Raw genomic sequence first — 20,560 nt, 5'->3', positions numbered from 1 at the left:
ATTGACAGACCTGGGCCAACCTTTCCAGAGTCTGCAGCCTCCCTGGATTCACTTCCTTTCCCTTCAGTTGCTGCAAGTCAACAATTCCCCCAGAAATGAGAAAAGAAATGGAAAGGGGAAGAAAATAAAGTGTTTTACTCACAGATTTTGGCCTCTTTTAAGGCGACAGGAGAAAGTTTCAGTCTGTGTGAAGTTCAACCTGCATTGTCACAAAGCCCGCGCCCTGGATTGTCTGGAGGGCCACAGCCCTTCCGGTCCTCCAACACTTCCCATGGGTCAACAATTCAGCATGAACGTCAGAGGGTGGGTTCTCCCCCGGAACATTCGCAGCTTCCCCTCGCCATTAGACATGCGCAGTCCCGGACTTGGGGGGGGGAGGGGCAGATCACCGAGCGGCTTCTCGCTCTGGCCGGAGCCGTCAGCCGGTTGCCTGGAAACCTTGGCTCGATGTGTTGCAGGGGTACGGGAACAATGGATGGGGGCGGGGCTCCCGGGTCCGCGCACCCGGGCTTGCGCATTGGAACCCGGAGACGTCACCGCGTAGCAGAGTGATTCTTATTGGCTGATTCAGGCAGGGCTCCATTGTGACGTCAGAATACGGAAGTTGTCCAATGAACTTCAGAGTGAAACTCCCTCCTCTGTGTAACATCAGGGAGGAAATCAATGTTTCCCCCTTTCCATTTCTTTTCTCATTCTGGGGGAAATTGGGGACTTGCAGCAACTGAAGGGAAAGGAAGTGAATCCAGGAAGGCTGCAGACTCTGGAAAGCTTATAGACGAACATCGGAATTAGGAGCAGGACTAGGCCCAGGTATCTTTTTCTTTCTCTCTCAAAGATATTGACATCCTTCAGCCCCCTCAGTTTGACACATTTATTTATGTGGCTAATCGGATGGCCTCTTACCCAATGTTCACAATTAAAGGGGGAATTTTCCCAGGAGAAAGCTAACATTTAAATGAACAGAAAATTTGTATGGTACAGAGATATGTATAATGTAGTTATATTGCATCTACTACGTTATTTATGATCCCTTATTTCTTGTCTTGAAATATATAGCAATGTGGCTACTTTATTTATTTCCAGTGATGGAGACATTACAACATAGAATGAATCAGTTTGGCAATACAGATCCATGCCAACTCTCTGTAGAGCAATTCAGTCAGTCCCATTCCCTCTCTATATTCCCATTCCCCTGAGTTTCATGTCACAATGGAATGGGGTGAGAGTGCCAGATCATCTGAGACTGGGGTGGAGTTGTGCAATGTCACTGAGGAGGAACAAAACGGTCTTGATGATGATGTGGATATGTGGCTGGAAGCTCATCTTGGGGTGAAATATTTCACCATGGTTGTGAACAGCCTTGTTCAGCCTCAGACAGTTCCCAGGAAGAGGGAGAGAGTTTTTTAAAAAAGATTATTTATTAGTCGCAAGTAAGGCTTACATTAACATTGCAATGAAGTTACTGTGAAATTCCCCTAGTCGCCACACTCCGACGCCTGTTCGGGTCAATGCACTTTTTTAACCAGCACATCTTTCAGTTGCTGGCGAGGAAGTGGAGTTTGTAGTCAGACTGAAGACAATGGGTTCAGTTTTCCCAGTATTTATACAAAAGAAATTTCTGTTCTTTTAGTACTCGAAGTCAGATAAGTCAGGATGGTGTGTGAGTTGGAGGAACTTGGAGGTGATGGTGTTTATATCCACCTGCTACCTTGGTCCTTCGAGATGCTGGAGGTTGAGGGTTTAGGAGATTCTGTCAAAGTTCTTGTCAAGATGCAGATGTTTAAATCCCTCTTTTTCACCCCAGCCACTCCTACTTCTCTCTGTCTCCTCCCACAGTGCCACAGTTGGTCTTGTGTAGACCCAGACTGTGTGGCAGGGTCCCTTCCCAGGACAATTTTGTATTCAAGTGTGGGGGGGATAATGTTCATTGTTTTATATTCGGGTCTGGGGTGGATAATGTTCACTGTTTTATATTCGGGTCTGGGGGATAATGTTCATTGTTTTATATTCGGGTCTGGGGGATAATGTTCACTGTTTTATATTCGGGTCTGGGGGTAATGTTCACTGTTTTATATTCGGGTCTGGGGGATAATGTTCATTGTTTTATATTCGGGTCTGGGGGATAATGTTCACTGTTTTATATTCGGGTCTGGGGGATAATGTTCACTGTTTTATATTCGGGTCTGGGGTGGATAATGTTCACTGTTTTATATTCGGGTCTGGGGGATAATGTTCATTGTTTTATATTCGGGTCTGGGGGATAATGTTCATTGTTTTATATTCGGGTCTGGGGTGGATAATGTTCACTGTTTTATATTCGGGTCTGGGGGATAATGTTCATTGTTTTATATTCGGGTCTGGGGGATAATGTTCACTGTTTTATATTCGGGTCTGGGGGTAATGTTCACTGTTTTATATTCGGGTCTGGGGGATAATGTTCATTGTTTTATATTCGGGTCTGGGGGATAATGTTCACTGTTTTATATTCGGGTCTGGGGGATAATGTTCACTGTTTTATATTCGGGTCTGGGGGATAATGTTCACTGTTTTATATTCGGGTCTGGGGGATAATGTTCACTGTTTTATATTCGGGTCTGGGGGGAGATAATGTTCACTGTTTTATATTCGGGTCTGGGGGGGATAATGTTCACTGTTTTATATTCGGGTCTGGGGGATAATGTTCACTGTTTTATATTCGGGTCTGGGGGATAATGTTCACTGTTTTATATTCGGGTCTGGGGGGATAATGTTCATTGTTTTATATTCGGGTCTGGGAGGGATAATGTTCACTGTTTTATATTCGGGTCTGGGAGATAATGTTCACTGTTTTATATTCGGGTCTGGGGGATAATGTTCACTGTTTTATATTCGGGTCTGGGGGATAATGTTCATTGTTTGATATTCGGGTCTGGGAGATAATGTTCATTGTTTTATATTCGGGTCTGGGGGATAATGTTCACTGTTTTATATTCGGGTCTGGGGGGGGATAATGTTCACTGTTTTATATTCGGGTCTGGGAGATAATGTTCACTGTTTTATATTCGGGTCTGGGGGATAATGTTCACTGTTTTATATTCGGGTCTGGGGGGGATAATGTTCACTGTTTTATATTCGGGTCTGGGGGATAATGTTCACTGTTTTATATTCGGGTCTGGGGGATAATGTTCATTGTTTGATATTCGGGTCTGGGAGATAATGTTCATTGTTTTATATTCGGGTCTGGGGGATAATGTTCACTGTTTTATATTCGGGTCTGGGGGATAATGTTCACTGTTTTATATTCGGGTCTGGGGGATAATGTTCACTGTTTTATATTCGGGTCTGGGAGATAATGTTCACTGTTTTATATTCGGGTCAGGGGGGGGGATAATGTTCACTGTTTTATATTCGGGTCTGGGGGGGATAATGTTCACTGTTTTATATTCGGGTCTGGGGGGGGATAATGTTCACTGTTTTATATTCGGGTTTTGGGGGGGATAATGTTCACTGTTTTATATTCGGGTCTGGGGGGGATAATGTTCACTGTTTTATATTCGGGTCTGGGGGATAATGTTCACTGTTTTATATTTGGGTCTGGGAGATAATGTTCACTGTTTTATATTCGGGTCTGGGGGATAATGTTCACTGTTTTATATTCGGGTCTGGGAGATAATGTTCACTGTTTTATATTCGGGTCTGGGGGGGGATAATGTTCACTGTTTTATATTCGGGTCTGGGGGGATAATGTTCACTGTTTTATATTCGGGTCTGGGGGGGATAATGTTCACTGTTTTATATTCGGGTCTGGGGGATAATGTTCACTGTTTTATATTCGGGTCTGGGGGATAATGTTCACTGTTTTATATTCGGGTCTGGGGGATAATGTTCACTGTTTTATATTCGGGTCTGAGGGGGATAATGTTCACTGTTTTATATTTGGGTCTGGGGGGGATAATGTTCACTGTTTTATATTCGGGTCTGGGGGGGATAATGTTCACTGTTTTATATTCGGGTCTGGGGGATAATGTTCACTGTTTTATATTCGGGTCTGGGGGATAATGTTCACTGTTTTATATTCGGGTCTGGGGGGGATAATGTTCACTGTTTTATATTCGGGTCTGGGGATTATGTTCACTGTTTTATATTCGGGTCTGGGGGGGATAATGTTCACTGTTTTATATTCGGGTCTGGGGATTATGTTCACTGTTTTATATTCGGGTCTGGGGGGGATAATGTTCACTGTTTTATATTCGGGTCTGGGGGGGGGATAATGTTCACTGTTTTATATTCGGGTCTGGGGGGGGGATAATGTTCACTGTTTTATATTCGGGTCTGGGGGATAATGTTCACTGTTTTATATTCGGGTCTGGGGGATAATGTTCACTGTTTTATATTCAGGTCTGGGGGATAATGTTCACTGTTTTATATTTGGGTCTGGGGGGAATAATGTTCACTGTTTTATATTCGGATCTGGGGGATAATGTTCACTATTTTATATTTGGGTCTGGGGGGGATAATGTTCACTGTTTTATATTCGGGTCTGGGGGGATAATGTTCACTGTTTTATATTCGGGTCTGGAGGGAAAATGTTCACTGTTTTATATTCGGGTCTGGGGGATAATGTTCACTGTTTTATATTCGGGTCTGGGGGGGATAATGTTCACTGTTTTATATTCGGGTCTGGGGGGGATAATGTTCACTGTTTTATATTCGGGTCTGGGGATTATGTTCACTGTTTTATATTCGGGTCTGGGGGGGGATAATGTTCACTGTTTTATATTCGGGTCTGGGGGGGGGGATAATGTTCACTGTTTTATATTCGGGTCTGGGGGGGGGATAATGTTCACTGTTTTATATTCGGGTCTGGGGGATAATGTTCACTGTTTTATATTCGGGTCTGGGGGATAATGTTCACTGTTTTATATTCAGGTCTGGGGGATAATGTTCACTGTTTTATATTTGGGTCTGGGGGGAATAATGTTCACTGTTTTATATTCGGATCTGGGGGATAATGTTCACTATTTTATATTTGGGTCTGGGGGGGATAATGTTCACTGTTTTATATTCGGATCTGGGGGATAATGTTCACTGTTTTATATTCGGGTCTGGGGGGGGGGATAATGTTCACTGTTTTATATTCGGGTCTGGGGGGGATAATGTTCACTGTTTTATATTCGGGTCTGGGGGGATAATGTTCACTGTTTTATATTCGGGTCTGGGGGATAATGTTCATTGTTTTATATTCGGGTCTGGGGGGGATAATGTTCACTGTTTTATATTCGGGTCTGGGGGATAATGTTCACTGTTTTATATTCGGGTCTGGGGGATAATGTTCACTGTTTTATATTTGGGTCTGGGAGATAATGTTCACTGTTTTATATTCGGGTCTGGGGGATAATGTTCACTGTTTTATATTCGGGTCTGGGGGATAATGTTCACTGTTTTATATTTGGGTCTGGGAGATAATGTTCACTGTTTTATATTCGGGTCTGGGGGGGATAATGTTCACTGTTTTATGTTCGGGTCTGGGGGGGATAATGTTCACTGTTTTATATTCGGGTCTGGGGGATAATGTTCACTGTTTTATATTCGGGTCTGGGGGGGATAATGTTCACTGTTTTATATTCGGGTCTGGGTGATAATGTTCAGTGTTTTATATTCGGGTCTGGGGGATAATGTTCACTGTTTTATATTCGGGTCTGGGGGATAATGTTCACTGTTTTATATTCGGGTCTGGGGGATAATGTTCACTGTTTTATATTTGGGTCTGGGAGATAATGTTCACTGTTTTATATTCGGGTCTGGGGGGGATAATGTTCACTGTTTTATGTTCGGGTCTGGGGGGGATAATGTTCACTGTTTTATATTCGGGTCTGGGGGATAATGTTCACTGTTTTATATTCGGGTCTGGGGGGGATAATGTTCACTGTTTTATATTCGGGTCTGGGGGATAATGTTCACTGTTTTATATTCGGGTCTGGGGGATAATGTTCACTGTTTTATATTCGGGTCTGGGGGTGATAATGTTCAGTGTTTTATATTCGGGTCTCGGGGATAATGTTCACTGTTTTATATTCGGGTCTGGGGGATAATGTTCACTGTTTTATATTCGGGTCTCGGGGATAATGTTCACTGTTTTATATTCGGGTCTGGGGGATAATGTTCACTGTTTTATATTCGGGTCTGGGGGATAATGTTCACTGTTTTATATTCGGGTCTGGGGGTGATAATGTTCAGTGTTTTATATTCGGGTCTCGGGGATAATGTTCACTGTTTTATATTCGGGTCTGGGTGATAATGTTCAGTGTTTTATATTCGGGTCTGGGGGATAATGTTCACTGTTTTATATTCGGGTGTGTGGGGGATAATGTTCACTGTTTTATATTTGGGTCTGGGGGATAATGTTCACTGTTTTATATTCGGGTCTGGGTGATAATGTTCACTGTTTTATATTCGGGTCTGGGTGATAATGTTCACTGTTTTATATTCGGGTCTGGGGGGGATAATGTTCACTGTTTTATATTCGGGTCTGGAGGGAAAATGTTCACTGTTTTATATTCGGGTCTGGGGGATAATGTTCACTGTTTTATATTCGGGTCTGGGGGGGATAATGTTCACTGTTTTATATTCGGGTCTGGGGGGGATAATGTTCACTGTTTTATATTCGGGTCTGGGGATTATGTTCACTGTTTTATATTCGGGTCTGGGGGGGATAATGTTCACTGTTTTATATTCGGGTCTGGGGGGGGATAATGTTCACTGTTTTATATTCGGGTCTGGGGGATAATGTTCACTGTTTTATATTCGGGTCTGGGGGATAATGTTCACTGTTTTATATTCGGGTCTGGGGGATAATGTTCACTGTTTTATATTCAGGTCTGGGGGATAATGTTCACTGTTTTATATTTGGGTCTGGGGGATAATGTTCACTATTTTATATTTGGGTCTGGGGGGGATAATGTTCACTGTTTTATATTCGGGTCTGGGGGGAATAATGTTCACTGTTTTATATTCGGGTCTGGGGGATAATGTTCACTGTTTTATATTCGGGTCTGGGGGATAATGTTCACTGTTTTATATTCAGGTCTGGGGGATAATGTTCACTGTTTTATATTTGGGTCTGGGGGATAATGTTCACTATTTTATATTTGGGTCTGGGGGGGATAATGTTCACTGTTTTATATTCGGATCTGGGGGATAATGTTCACTGTTTTATATTCGGGTCTGGGGGGGGGGGGTAATGTTCACTGTTTTATATTCGGGTCTGGGGGATAATGTTCACTGTTTTATATTCGGGTCTGGGGGGGATAATGTTCACTGTTTTATATTCGGGTCTGGGGGGGGGGATAATGTTCACTGTTTTATATTCGGGTCTGGGGGGGGGGGAGATAATGTTCACTGTTTTATATTCGGGTCTGGGGGGGGGGGGATAATGTTCACTGTTTTATATTCGGGTCTGGGGGATAATGTTCACTGTTTTATATTCGGGTCTGGGGGGGGGGGGATAATGTTCACTGTTTTATATTCGGGTCTGGGGTGGGGGGGGTAATGTTCACTGTTTTATATTCGGGTCTGGGGGGGATAATGTTCACTGTTTTATCTTCGGGTCTGGGGGATAATGTTCACTGTTTTATATTCGGGTCTGGGGGGATAATGTTCACTGTTTTATATTCGGGTCTGGGGGGATAATGTTCACTGTTTTATATTCGGGTCTGGGGGGATAATGTTCACTGTTTTATATTCGGGTCTGGGGGATAATGTTCACTGTTTTATATTCGGGTCTGGGGGATAATGTTCACTGTTTTATATTCGGGTCTGGGGGATAATGTTCACTATTTTATATTTGGGTCTGGGGGGGATAATGTTCACTGTTTTATATTCGGGTCTGGGGGGATAATGTTCACTGTTTTATATTCGGGTCTGGGGGATAATGTTCACTGTTTTATATTCGGGTCTGGGGGGATAATGTTCACTGTTTTATATTCGGGTCTGGGGGATAATGTTCACTGTTTTATATTCGGGTCTGGGGGGATAATGTTCACTGTTTTATATTCGGATCTGGGGGATAATGTTCACTGTTTTATATTCGGGTCTGGGGGGGATAATGTTCACTGTTTTATATTCGGGTCTGGGGGGGATAATGTTCACTGTTTTATCTTCGGGTCTGGGGGATAATGTTCACTGTTTTATATTCGGGTCTGGGGGGTAATGTTCACTGTTTTATATTCGGGTCTGGGGGGGATAATGTTCACTGTTTTATATTCGGGTCTGGGGGGGGATAATGTTCACTGTTTTATATTCGGGTTTTGGGGGGGATAATGTTCACTGTTTTATATTCGGGTCTGGGGGGGATAATGTTCACTGTTTTATATTCGGGTCTGGGGGATAATGTTCACTGTTTTATATTTGGGTCTGGGAGATAATGTTCACTGTTTTATATTCGGGTCTGGGGGATAATGTTCACTGTTTTATATTCGGGTCTGGGAGATAATGTTCACTGTTTTATATTCGGGTCTGGGGGGGGATAATGTTCACTGTTTTATATTCGGGTCTGGGGGGATAATGTTCACTGTTTTATATTCGGGTCTGGGGGGGATAATGTTCACTGTTTTATATTCGGGTCTGGGGGATAATGTTCACTGTTTTATATTCGGGTCTGGGGGATAATGTTCACTGTTTTATATTCGGGTCTGGGGGATAATGTTCACTGTTTTATATTCGGGTCTGAGGGGGATAATGTTCACTGTTTTATATTTGGGTCTGGGGGGGATAATGTTCACTGTTTTATATTCGGGTCTGGGGGGGATAATGTTCACTGTTTTATATTCGGGTCTGGGGGATAATGTTCACTGTTTTATATTCGGGTCTGGGGGATAATGTTCACTGTTTTATATTCGGGTCTGGGGGGGATAATGTTCACTGTTTTATATTCGGGTCTGGGGATTATGTTCACTGTTTTATATTCGGGTCTGGGGGGGATAATGTTCACTGTTTTATATTCGGGTCTGGGGATTATGTTCACTGTTTTATATTCGGGTCTGGGGGGGATAATGTTCACTGTTTTATATTCGGGTCTGGGGGGGGGATAATGTTCACTGTTTTATATTCGGGTCTGGGGGGGGATAATGTTCACTGTTTTATATTCGGGTCTGGGGGATAATGTTCACTGTTTTATATTCGGGTCTGGGGGATAATGTTCACTGTTTTATATTCAGGTCTGGGGGATAATGTTCACTGTTTTATATTTGGGTCTGGGGGGAATAATGTTCACTGTTTTATATTCGGATCTGGGGGATAATGTTCACTATTTTATATTTGGGTCTGGGGGGGATAATGTTCACTGTTTTATATTCGGGTCTGGGGGGATAATGTTCACTGTTTTATATTCGGGTCTGGAGGGAAAATGTTCACTGTTTTATATTCGGGTCTGGGGGATAATGTTCACTGTTTTATATTCGGGTCTGGGGGGGATAATGTTCACTGTTTTATATTCGGGTCTGGGGGGGATAATGTTCACTGTTTTATATTCGGGTCTGGGGATTATGTTCACTGTTTTATATTCGGGTCTGGGGGGGGATAATGTTCACTGTTTTATATTCGGGTCTGGGGGGGGGGATAATGTTCACTGTTTTATATTCGGGTCTGGGGGGGGGATAATGTTCACTGTTTTATATTCGGGTCTGGGGGATAATGTTCACTGTTTTATATTCGGGTCTGGGGGATAATGTTCACTGTTTTATATTCAGGTCTGGGGGATAATGTTCACTGTTTTATATTTGGGTCTGGGGGGAATAATGTTCACTGTTTTATATTCGGATCTGGGGGATAATGTTCACTATTTTATATTTGGGTCTGGGGGGGATAATGTTCACTGTTTTATATTCGGATCTGGGGGATAATGTTCACTGTTTTATATTCGGGTCTGGGGGGGGGGATAATGTTCACTGTTTTATATTCGGGTCTGGGGGGGATAATGTTCACTGTTTTATATTCGGGTCTGGGGGGATAATGTTCACTGTTTTATATTCGGGTCTGGGGGATAATGTTCATTGTTTTATATTCGGGTCTGGGGGGGATAATGTTCACTGTTTTATATTCGGGTCTGGGGGATAATGTTCACTGTTTTATATTCGGGTCTGGGGGATAATGTTCACTGTTTTATATTTGGGTCTGGGAGATAATGTTCACTGTTTTATATTCGGGTCTGGGGGATAATGTTCACTGTTTTATATTCGGGTCTGGGGGATAATGTTCACTGTTTTATATTTGGGTCTGGGAGATAATGTTCACTGTTTTATATTCGGGTCTGGGGGGGATAATGTTCACTGTTTTATGTTCGGGTCTGGGGGGGATAATGTTCACTGTTTTATATTCGGGTCTGGGGGATAATGTTCACTGTTTTATATTCGGGTCTGGGGGGGATAATGTTCACTGTTTTATATTCGGGTCTGGGTGATAATGTTCAGTGTTTTATATTCGGGTCTGGGGGATAATGTTCACTGTTTTATATTCGGGTCTGGGGGATAATGTTCACTGTTTTATATTCGGGTCTGGGGGATAATGTTCACTGTTTTATATTTGGGTCTGGGAGATAATGTTCACTGTTTTATATTCGGGTCTGGGGGGGATAATGTTCACTGTTTTATGTTCGGGTCTGGGGGGGATAATGTTCACTGTTTTATATTCGGGTCTGGGGGATAATGTTCACTGTTTTATATTCGGGTCTGGGGGGGATAATGTTCACTGTTTTATATTCGGGTCTGGGGGATAATGTTCACTGTTTTATATTCGGGTCTGGGGGATAATGTTCACTGTTTTATATTCGGGTCTGGGGGTGATAATGTTCAGTGTTTTATATTCGGGTCTCGGGGATAATGTTCACTGTTTTATATTCGGGTCTGGGGGATAATGTTCACTGTTTTATATTCGGGTCTCGGGGATAATGTTCACTGTTTTATATTCGGGTCTGGGGGATAATGTTCACTGTTTTATATTCGGGTCTGGGGGATAATGTTCACTGTTTTATATTCGGGTCTGGGGGTGATAATGTTCAGTGTTTTATATTCGGGTCTCGGGGATAATGTTCACTGTTTTATATTCGGGTCTGGGTGATAATGTTCAGTGTTTTATATTCGGGTCTGGGGGATAATGTTCACTGTTTTATATTCGGGTGTGTGGGGGATAATGTTCACTGTTTTATATTTGGGTCTGGGGGATAATGTTCACTGTTTTATATTCGGGTCTGGGTGATAATGTTCACTGTTTTATATTCGGGTCTGGGTGATAATGTTCACTGTTTTATATTCGGGTCTGGGGGGGATAATGTTCACTGTTTTATATTCGGGTCTGGAGGGAAAATGTTCACTGTTTTATATTCGGGTCTGGGGGATAATGTTCACTGTTTTATATTCGGGTCTGGGGGGGATAATGTTCACTGTTTTATATTCGGGTCTGGGGGGGATAATGTTCACTGTTTTATATTCGGGTCTGGGGATTATGTTCACTGTTTTATATTCGGGTCTGGGGGGGATAATGTTCACTGTTTTATATTCGGGTCTGGGGGGGGATAATGTTCACTGTTTTATATTCGGGTCTGGGGGATAATGTTCACTGTTTTATATTCGGGTCTGGGGGATAATGTTCACTGTTTTATATTCGGGTCTGGGGGATAATGTTCACTGTTTTATATTCAGGTCTGGGGGATAATGTTCACTGTTTTATATTTGGGTCTGGGGGATAATGTTCACTATTTTATATTTGGGTCTGGGGGGGATAATGTTCACTGTTTTATATTCGGGTCTGGGGGGAATAATGTTCACTGTTTTATATTCGGGTCTGGGGGATAATGTTCACTGTTTTATATTCGGGTCTGGGGGATAATGTTCACTGTTTTATATTCAGGTCTGGGGGATAATGTTCACTGTTTTATATTTGGGTCTGGGGGATAATGTTCACTATTTTATATTTGGGTCTGGGGGGGATAATGTTCACTGTTTTATATTCGGATCTGGGGGATAATGTTCACTGTTTTATATTCGGGTCTGGGGGGGGGGGGTAATGTTCACTGTTTTATATTCGGGTCTGGGGGATAATGTTCACTGTTTTATATTCGGGTCTGGGGGGGATAATGTTCACTGTTTTATATTCGGGTCTGGGGGGGGGGATAATGTTCACTGTTTTATATTCGGGTCTGGGGGGGGGGGAGATAATGTTCACTGTTTTATATTCGGGTCTGGGGGGGGGGGGATAATGTTCACTGTTTTATATTCGGGTCTGGGGGATAATGTTCACTGTTTTATATTCGGGTCTGGGGGGGGGGGGATAATGTTCACTGTTTTATATTCGGGTCTGGGGTGGGGGGGGTAATGTTCACTGTTTTATATTCGGGTCTGGGGGGGATAATGTTCACTGTTTTATCTTCGGGTCTGGGGGATAATGTTCACTGTTTTATATTCGGGTCTGGGGGGATAATGTTCACTGTTTTATATTCGGGTCTGGGGGGATAATGTTCACTGTTTTATATTCGGGTCTGGGGGGATAATGTTCACTGTTTTATATTCGGGTCTGGGGGATAATGTTCACTGTTTTATATTCGGGTCTGGGGGATAATGTTCACTGTTTTATATTCGGGTCTGGGGGATAATGTTCACTATTTTATATTTGGGTCTGGGGGGGATAATGTTCACTGTTTTATATTCGGGTCTGGGGGGATAATGTTCACTGTTTTATATTCGGGTCTGGGGGATAATGTTCACTGTTTTATATTCGGGTCTGGGGGGATAATGTTCACTGTTTTATATTCGGGTCTGGGGGATAATGTTCACTGTTTTATATTCGGGTCTGGGGGGATAATGTTCACTGTTTTATATTCGGATCTGGGGGATAATGTTCACTGTTTTATATTCGGGTCTGGGGGGGATAATGTTCACTGTTTTATATTCGGGTCTGGGGGGGATAATGTTCACTGTTTTATCTTCGGGTCTGGGGGATAATGTTCACTGTTTTATATTCGGGTCTGGGGGGTAATGTTCACTGTTTTATATTCGGGTCTGGGGGGATAATGTTCACTGTTTTATATTCGGGTCTGGGGGATAATGTTCACTGTTTTATATTCGGGTCTGGGGTGGATAATGTTCACTGTTTTATATTCGGGTCTGGGGTGGATAATGTTCACTGTTTTATATTCGGGTCTGGGGGGGATAATGTTCACTGTTTTATATTCGGGTCTGGGGGGAGATAATGTTCACTGTTTTATATTCGGGTCTGGGGGGGATAATGTTCATTGTTTTATATTCGGGTCTGTGGGATAATGTTCACTGTTTTATATTCGGGTCTGGGGGATAATGTTCACTGTTTTATATTCGGGTCTGGGAGGATAATGTTCACTGTTTTATATTCGGGTCTGGGGGATAATGTTCACTGTTTTATATTCGGGTCTGGGAGATAATGTTCACTGTTTTATATTTGGGTCTGGGAGATAATGTTCACTGTTTTATATTCGGGTCTGGGGGGGATAATGTTCACTGTTTTATATTCGGGTCTGGGGGGGATAATGTTCACTGTTTTATATTCGGGTCTGGGGGATAATGTTCACTGTTTTATATTCGGGTCTGGGGGGGATAATGTTCACTGTTTTATATTCGGGTCTGGGTGATAATGTTCACTGTTTTATATTCGGGTCTGGGGGGGATAATGTTCACTGTTTTATATTCGGGTCTTAAGGGAAAATGTTCACTGTTTTATATTCGGGTCTGGGGGATAATGTTCACTGTTTTATATTCGGGTCTGGGGGGGATAATGTTCACTGTTTTATATTCGGGTCTGGGGGGGATAATATTCACTGTTTTATATTCGGGTCTGGGGATTATGTTCACTGTTTTATATTCGGGTCTGGGGGGGGATAATGTTCACTGTTTTATATTCGTGTCTGGGGGGGGATAATGTTCACTGTTTTATATTCGGGTCTGGGGGATAATGTTCACTGTTTTATATTCGGGTCTGGGGGATAATGTTCACTGTTTTCTCTTCGGGTCTGGGGGATAATGTTCACTGTTTTATATTCGTGTCTGGGGGGGGATAATGTTCACTGTTTTATATTCGGGTCTGGGGGATAATGTTCACTGTTTTATATTCAGGTCTGGGGGATAATGTTCACTGTTTTATATTTGGGTCTGGGGGGAATAATGTTCACTGTTTTATATTCGGATCTGGGGGATAATGTTCACTATTTTATATTTGGGTCTGGGGGGGATAATGTTCACTGTTTTATATTCGGATCTGGGGGATAATGTTCACTGTTTTATATTCGGGTCTGGGGGGGGGGGGGATAATGTTCACTGTTTTATATTCGGGTCTGGGGGGGATAATATTCACTGTTTTATATTCGGGTCTGGGGGGATAATGTTCACTGTTTTATATTCGGGTCTGGGGGATAATGTTCATTGTATTATATTTGGGTCTGGGGGATAATGTTCACTGTTTTATATTCGGGTCTGAGGGGGATAATGTTCACTGTTTTATATTTGGGTCTGGGGGGGGATAATGTTCACTGTTTTATATTCGGTTCTGGGGGATAATATTCACTGTTTTATATTTGGGTCTGGGGGGGGATAATGTTCACTGTTTTATATTCGGGTCTGGGGGGGATAATATTCACTGCTTTATATTCGAGTCTGGGAGATAATGTTCACTGTTTTATATTCGGGTCTGGGGGGGGATAATGTTCACTGTTTTATATTCGGGTCTGGGGGGGATAATGTTCACTGTTTTATATTCGGGTCTGGGGGGGATAATGTTCACTGTTTTATATTCGGGTCTGGGGGATAATGTTCACTGTTTTATATTCGGGTCTGGGGGGGATAATGTTCACTGTTTTATATTCGGGTCTGGGGGGTATAATGTTCACTGTTTTATATTCGGGTCTGGGGGGGGATAATGTTCACTGTTTTATATTCGGGTCTGCGGGGGGGGGGATAATGTTCACTGTTTTATATTCGGGTCTGCGGGGGGGGGATAATGTTCACTGTTTTATATTCGGGTCTGGGGGGGGATAATTTTCACTGTTTTATATTCGGGTCTGGGGGGGATAATGTTCACTGTTTTATATTCGGGTCTGGGGGGGGATAATGTTCACTGTTTTATATTCGGGTCTGGGGGAGATAATGTTCACTGTTTTATATTAGGGTCTGGGGGATAATGTTCACTTTTTTATATTCGGGTCTGGGGGAATAATGTTCACTGTTTTATATTCGGGTCTGGGGGGGATAATGTTCACTGTTTTATATTAGGGTCTGGGGGATAATGTTCACTGTTTTATATTCGGGTCTGGGGGAGATAATGTTCACTGTTTTATATTCGGGTCTCGGGGGGATAATGTTCACTGTTTTATATTCGGGTCTGGGGGGGATAATGTTCACTGTTTTATATTCGGGTCTGGGGGATAATGTTCACTGTTTTATATTCGGGTCTGGGGGGGATAATGTTCACTGTTTTATATTCGGGTCTGGGGGATAATGTTCACTGTTTTATATTCGGGTCTGGGGGATAATGTTCACTGTTTTATATTCGGGTCTGGGGGGGATAATGTTCACTGTTTTATATTCGGGTCTGGGGGGGATAATGTTCACTGTTTTATATTCGGGTCTGGGGGGGATAATGTTCACTGTTTTATTATCGGGTCTGGGGGATAATGTTCACTGTCTGGGGTTTGTTAACTCGGGTTGATTCTGCCTACGGTGCATTCTCGGTTGTCAGAGCTCTCATTAAAAGCCCTAATTTCCAGTCAGCGACTGAGTTGTCTCTGATGGGATGGAGAATCAGAGTGGGTGTAATGTGCTCATGGACAGCAATGGGTTGGAGTGAGTATAAAATAAACCCGGACTACACCAGGTAATTGTGAGAACATTAAAACCATCACAAAAAATCATAGCACCATGTTGGAAAACAGAATACTTTGGCTCAATCTTTGATCAATTTTGTTTGATTCAATATTTTGAGTGGCTTGTTGGATTGCTGGTTATTTTCGAATGGCAACTCAGCACCATAATTTTGACCATAAACTCGGCCCCGGTGACTGCTGCATTTTTCCAGCACCTTCTGTTTTAATTTTAAGTGGAACCTTAATATCTGCTTACTACACAGGCCAATTTATCTTTCTAGGGGTGAGTGTGTCTGAGAGGTATGCAACTGGAAAACATTTTCCATTCATCTCCTATCTTGCTGCAGTATATCGATATTGTTCTCACTCTGCCAGCAGGGCTGTGGGATTAATTGGAGAGATCTTAAAGACAGCCCGACTGGGCAGGATGAGCCAAATGGTTTCCATCTGTGATGTATCATTCCATAAAACAGAATATTCAGCATCAGGAGAAAGAAAGTGAAAGAAACCAGTCTCTGTGGGATTTACCCAACCAGTGTGAGCACCTTCAGGAGAGCAGAGAGAGAGGGAAACCAGTGGGAAAAGTTTTAAAAATTCGGGGTATTCCCACAGGAGAGCACTGGTTTAAATCAATTTTAGAAATAGAGAATGGCAGCGCACAAAAATTAATTGATCTTTATTGCACAAGATAATTTTCTATTATTGTCTTTTATTGACAATGACGCCAATAATTCCCAGGTGCCCCTGCGGGTGTGAAAGTGTCCTATTCATTCCACAGGAGCCTATTGCGCAGGCGCGGTGCTATATCTGGAGCGTGCGCAGTGTCACTTTGCCCAGAGCCCGATGAGTGCGGGAGACGCATTTTTCAGCAGGTGAGTCGGTGGGGCTGCGGGAGAAATGGAGCCGGGAGTCGGGGTAGAGAGGGAGCTATGGCTTCACAAACATCCGCTGTAGGCCGCACGGCCCGAATAAGACCCTGCAGGTCCCGGGTTTACAGCTCCGAGGCTTTTATCCCGGGAACAGGCCCCGGTAATCGGCCGCCATCTTGTTTCAGCGGGGAAGGAGCGCGCATGCGCTGCTGTCGGTGGCGGGTCACAATGGGCGTGGTTTCAGGGGCTGGTTCAGAACCTCTATCTTCAGAGGGACAATAGAATCATAGAAACCCTACAGCACAGAAAGAGGCCATTCGGCCCATCGAGTCTGCACCGACCACAATCCCACCCAGGCCCCAGCCCCATATCCCTACATATTTTACCCGCTAATCCCTCTAACCTACACATCCCAGGACACTAAGGGGCAATTTTTTTAGCATAGCAATCAACCTAACCTGCACATTTTTGGACTGTGGGAGGAAACTGGAGCACCCGGAGGAAACCCTCGCAGAGAGGGGCGGGTCGGGATGGTGACCTCCTCGTGAACCTGCTCCTGGGCCTGGCAAAGCGTGCCATTTATAGGTCCAGGCAGCAGACGATCGAGGGGGCCGTCCATCTTGACTGTCTGCCCCTCTACCGTGGCTACGTTCGCAGCCAGGTGTCCCTGGAGAGGGAGCATGCGGTGTCCATGGGAGCGGTTGACGCCTTCCGCCCCCGTTGGGCACTGCAGGGGTTGGGGTGCGTTATCGACCTTAATAATCACATTATGATTTGATGTTTTTAAGTTTTCTTTGTACTTTGATTTTTGTTCGGGCTGTTCCCCCTCCTTTTGGGGAGCTGCCCCTTTTACTTTGTCCTGATTTAACTTGAGTTTGTTTATTTGGTTTGACCTTAAAAAAAGGCCAACATCTGTGAGTAAAACACTTTTTCTTTTCTCCCCCTTTCCATTTCGTTTCTCATTCTGGGGGAAATTGGGGACTTGCAGCAACTGAAGGGAAAGGAAGTGAATCCAGTTGGTATGTTCCACACATTGTTACTCCAGTCAGATAGACATATATCTGTCTGGCAGCCTGCATGGAGGTTTCCAGCTCTCTCTGTCCAGGACAGGAAGCAGTGAGCATGGATCTATCAATCAGCCTCAATCAGAGGGTGAATATTAGATACAGCAGAGTGAGAATGGAGGGAGAGTGTGTGGGATGGAGATTTGCAGGTCTTGGGGAATGAGAGTGGAAAGAATGTTCCATAGAAACTAGAATTGTCTGTTCTGAATTTCTATCCTGTACTGACAGTGATAACCTTTGTAAACTCCTTTTACAGGATATCAGAAGTTGAGGATTTTACAGACAGAAATCTCAAACCAAACATCACATCAACATCTGACAGAGTCACTCAATTCATCGGGACCTGAATATCTTCGGTCTTTGAATCCAGAAGGAGAAATGTTTCTCTGTTCTGTCGGCTTTCGCAGTCTTTAAACATCAGTGTGACTGGAACAGGACTCACACACACACACACACAAAATCAACTGAGATTTTCCCATGCAGTGACTGTGGAAAGAGCTTCCCAGTTACACAGCCGTCAACAATATTGCACCATCACAGCAGGGCACCATAATATTGTTCTGTGTGAGACTTCAACTGATGGTCAAACCTGGAGCAACACAAGGACACCTGCAACATGGAGAAACCGTGGAAATGTGGGGACTGTGGGAAGGGTTGCAAAACCCCCTCTGAGCTGCAAATTCATCGACGTATTCACACTGGAGAGAAGCCGTACACCTGTTCTGTGTGTGGGAAGGGATTCACTCGGTTATATCATCTGCAGTGACGTCGACTGGTTCACACTGGAGAAAGAGCGTTCATCTGCTTTGAGTGTGGGAACGGATTCGCTCATTTACCCGATCTGCAGAGACACCAGCGCGTTCACACTGGAGAGAGACCATTCATCTGCTTGGTGTGTGGGAAAGGATTTATGCAGTTATCCAATCTGTCAAAACACAAAGTCACTCACAGCAGTGAGAAACCCTTTAAATGCTCTGACTGTGGAAGTGGTTTCAAAAGTTCTCGGGATCTGGTTATCCACCAGCGCATTCACACTGAGGCGAGACTGTTCAGCTGCTCTCACTGCACAAAGAGATTTAGAACATCATCCCACCTGCGGGAGCACCAGCAGGTTCACACTGGGGAGAGACCATTCACCTGCTGTTTGTGTGGGAAGGGATTCACTCAGTCATCCAGCCTGCGGAGACACCAACGAGTTCACGAATGATGACACGGGTTGGATTCTGCTGTTATTGCTGCTGTTAATCACATCCAGGACTGAACCATGTTCATTCTGACAGTTGGTGAAGTGGGAGGGTCAGAGGGTTTCTTTCTGCTGGACTGGCCGGTCTCACGACTTTGCTTCCAGTGGACTGATGCTCTTTGAGCCTGGGAGAGCACATTTCCACTGAAATGATCCACAAAAGCTGATGAAGGACATTTATTTATCCTGGATAGTAAATAGTGTTTTTCCTACCACTACAGGTAGATCTGAAATCAATACAGAAAGGACTGCAAAAATGCATTAGGTCTGGCAACATTTATGGAGAGAGAACAGAGTTAATATTTCACACTACTGGATTGGGAATCAATCTCGTAAATCTCCTCTGAACTGCTTCCATGGTATTTATAAAATGGGACAGCACGGCAGCACAGTGGTTAGCACTGCTGCCTCACAATGCCAGGGACCCGGGTTCAATTCCAGCCCGGGTCACTGTCTGTGTTGAGTTTGCACATTCTCCCCGTGTCTGCGTGGGTTTCCTCCGGGTGCTCCGGTTTCCTCCCACAGTCCAAAGATGTGTGGGTTAGGTTGATTGGCTGCGCTAAATTGACCTTTAGTGTCAGGCGGACTGGCTGGAGTAAATGCATGTGGTTATGGGAATAGGGCCTGGATGGGATGGTGTTTGGTACAGACTCGATGGACAGAACGGCCTCTGTCTGTACTGTAGGGATTCTACAATCTTTTGTTTAATAGGAGACAAAAACTGTACCCAGTGTTCAAGATGCAGTTCCAGCAACGCCCTGTATAACTGAAGCATAACGTCTTTACTTCAATGTTTAATTTCTCTTGTAATAAAGGATTGCATTCCATATGTAAGAATTTTGATTTGTTTGAACTAAGATTTATGGGTTCTCTTGTTTACAACAACCTCCCTAATCATAACTCACCCAGGTTCCAGTGACTTAACCAAATGGCAAGAAAGAACACTTTAAATGGTGAATTCAGAAAGTTTATTCACCATTAAAAATGTAACAAATCAGAAAGATAAAAAATCAAAGTATCGATCAACAGTAAAGGAGAAAGCTTAACTTTAACTTCTCTCCATCCCTCTCAGACCAGGACATGAAGTGGTGGCTCTGAAAACACGGATAACTTGTAAAATCAACAGCTCCCAATGCCTCTCTGTAGGACACAAAGAACAAAGAACAATACAGCACAGGAACAGGCCCTTCGGCCCTCCAAGCCCATGCCGCTCCCTGGTCCAAACTAGACCATTCTTTTGTATCCCTCCATTCCCACTCCGTTCATATGGCTATCTAGATAAGTCTTAAACGTTCCTAGTGTGTCCGCCTCCACCACCTTGCCTGGCAGCACATTCCAGGCCCCCACCACCCTCTGTGTAAAATATGTCCTTCTGATATCTGTGTTAAACCTCCCCCCCTTCACCTTGAACCTATGACCCCTCGTGAACGCCACCACCGACCTGGGGAAAAGCTTCCCACCGTTCACCCTATCTATGCCTTTCATAATTTTATACACCTCTATTAAGTCTCCCCTCATCCTCCATCTT

At 43.7% G+C, this 20,560-nt stretch overlaps 1 long non-coding RNA gene across 1 annotated transcript; it reads left to right on the top strand.

Annotated features, from left to right (window-relative positions):
* The first annotated feature begins 16,687 nt into the window (after positions 1 to 16,687).
* Positions 16,688 to 19,864, top strand: LOC144486036 (uncharacterized). The gene is made up of 2 exons (XR_013496213.1): positions 16,688 to 16,728; positions 18,046 to 19,864. It is a non-coding gene; the product is annotated as an uncharacterized LOC144486036 (long non-coding RNA).
* The last annotated feature ends 696 nt before the right edge of the window (positions 19,865 to 20,560 follow it).

The sequence above is a fragment of the Mustelus asterias genome, unplaced genomic scaffold, assembly GCF_964213995.1.
Source record: "Mustelus asterias unplaced genomic scaffold, sMusAst1.hap1.1 HAP1_SCAFFOLD_277, whole genome shotgun sequence".
NCBI lineage: Eukaryota > Metazoa > Chordata > Chondrichthyes > Carcharhiniformes > Triakidae > Mustelus > Mustelus asterias.
This window is presented reverse-complemented; position numbering and strand designations above follow the sequence as displayed.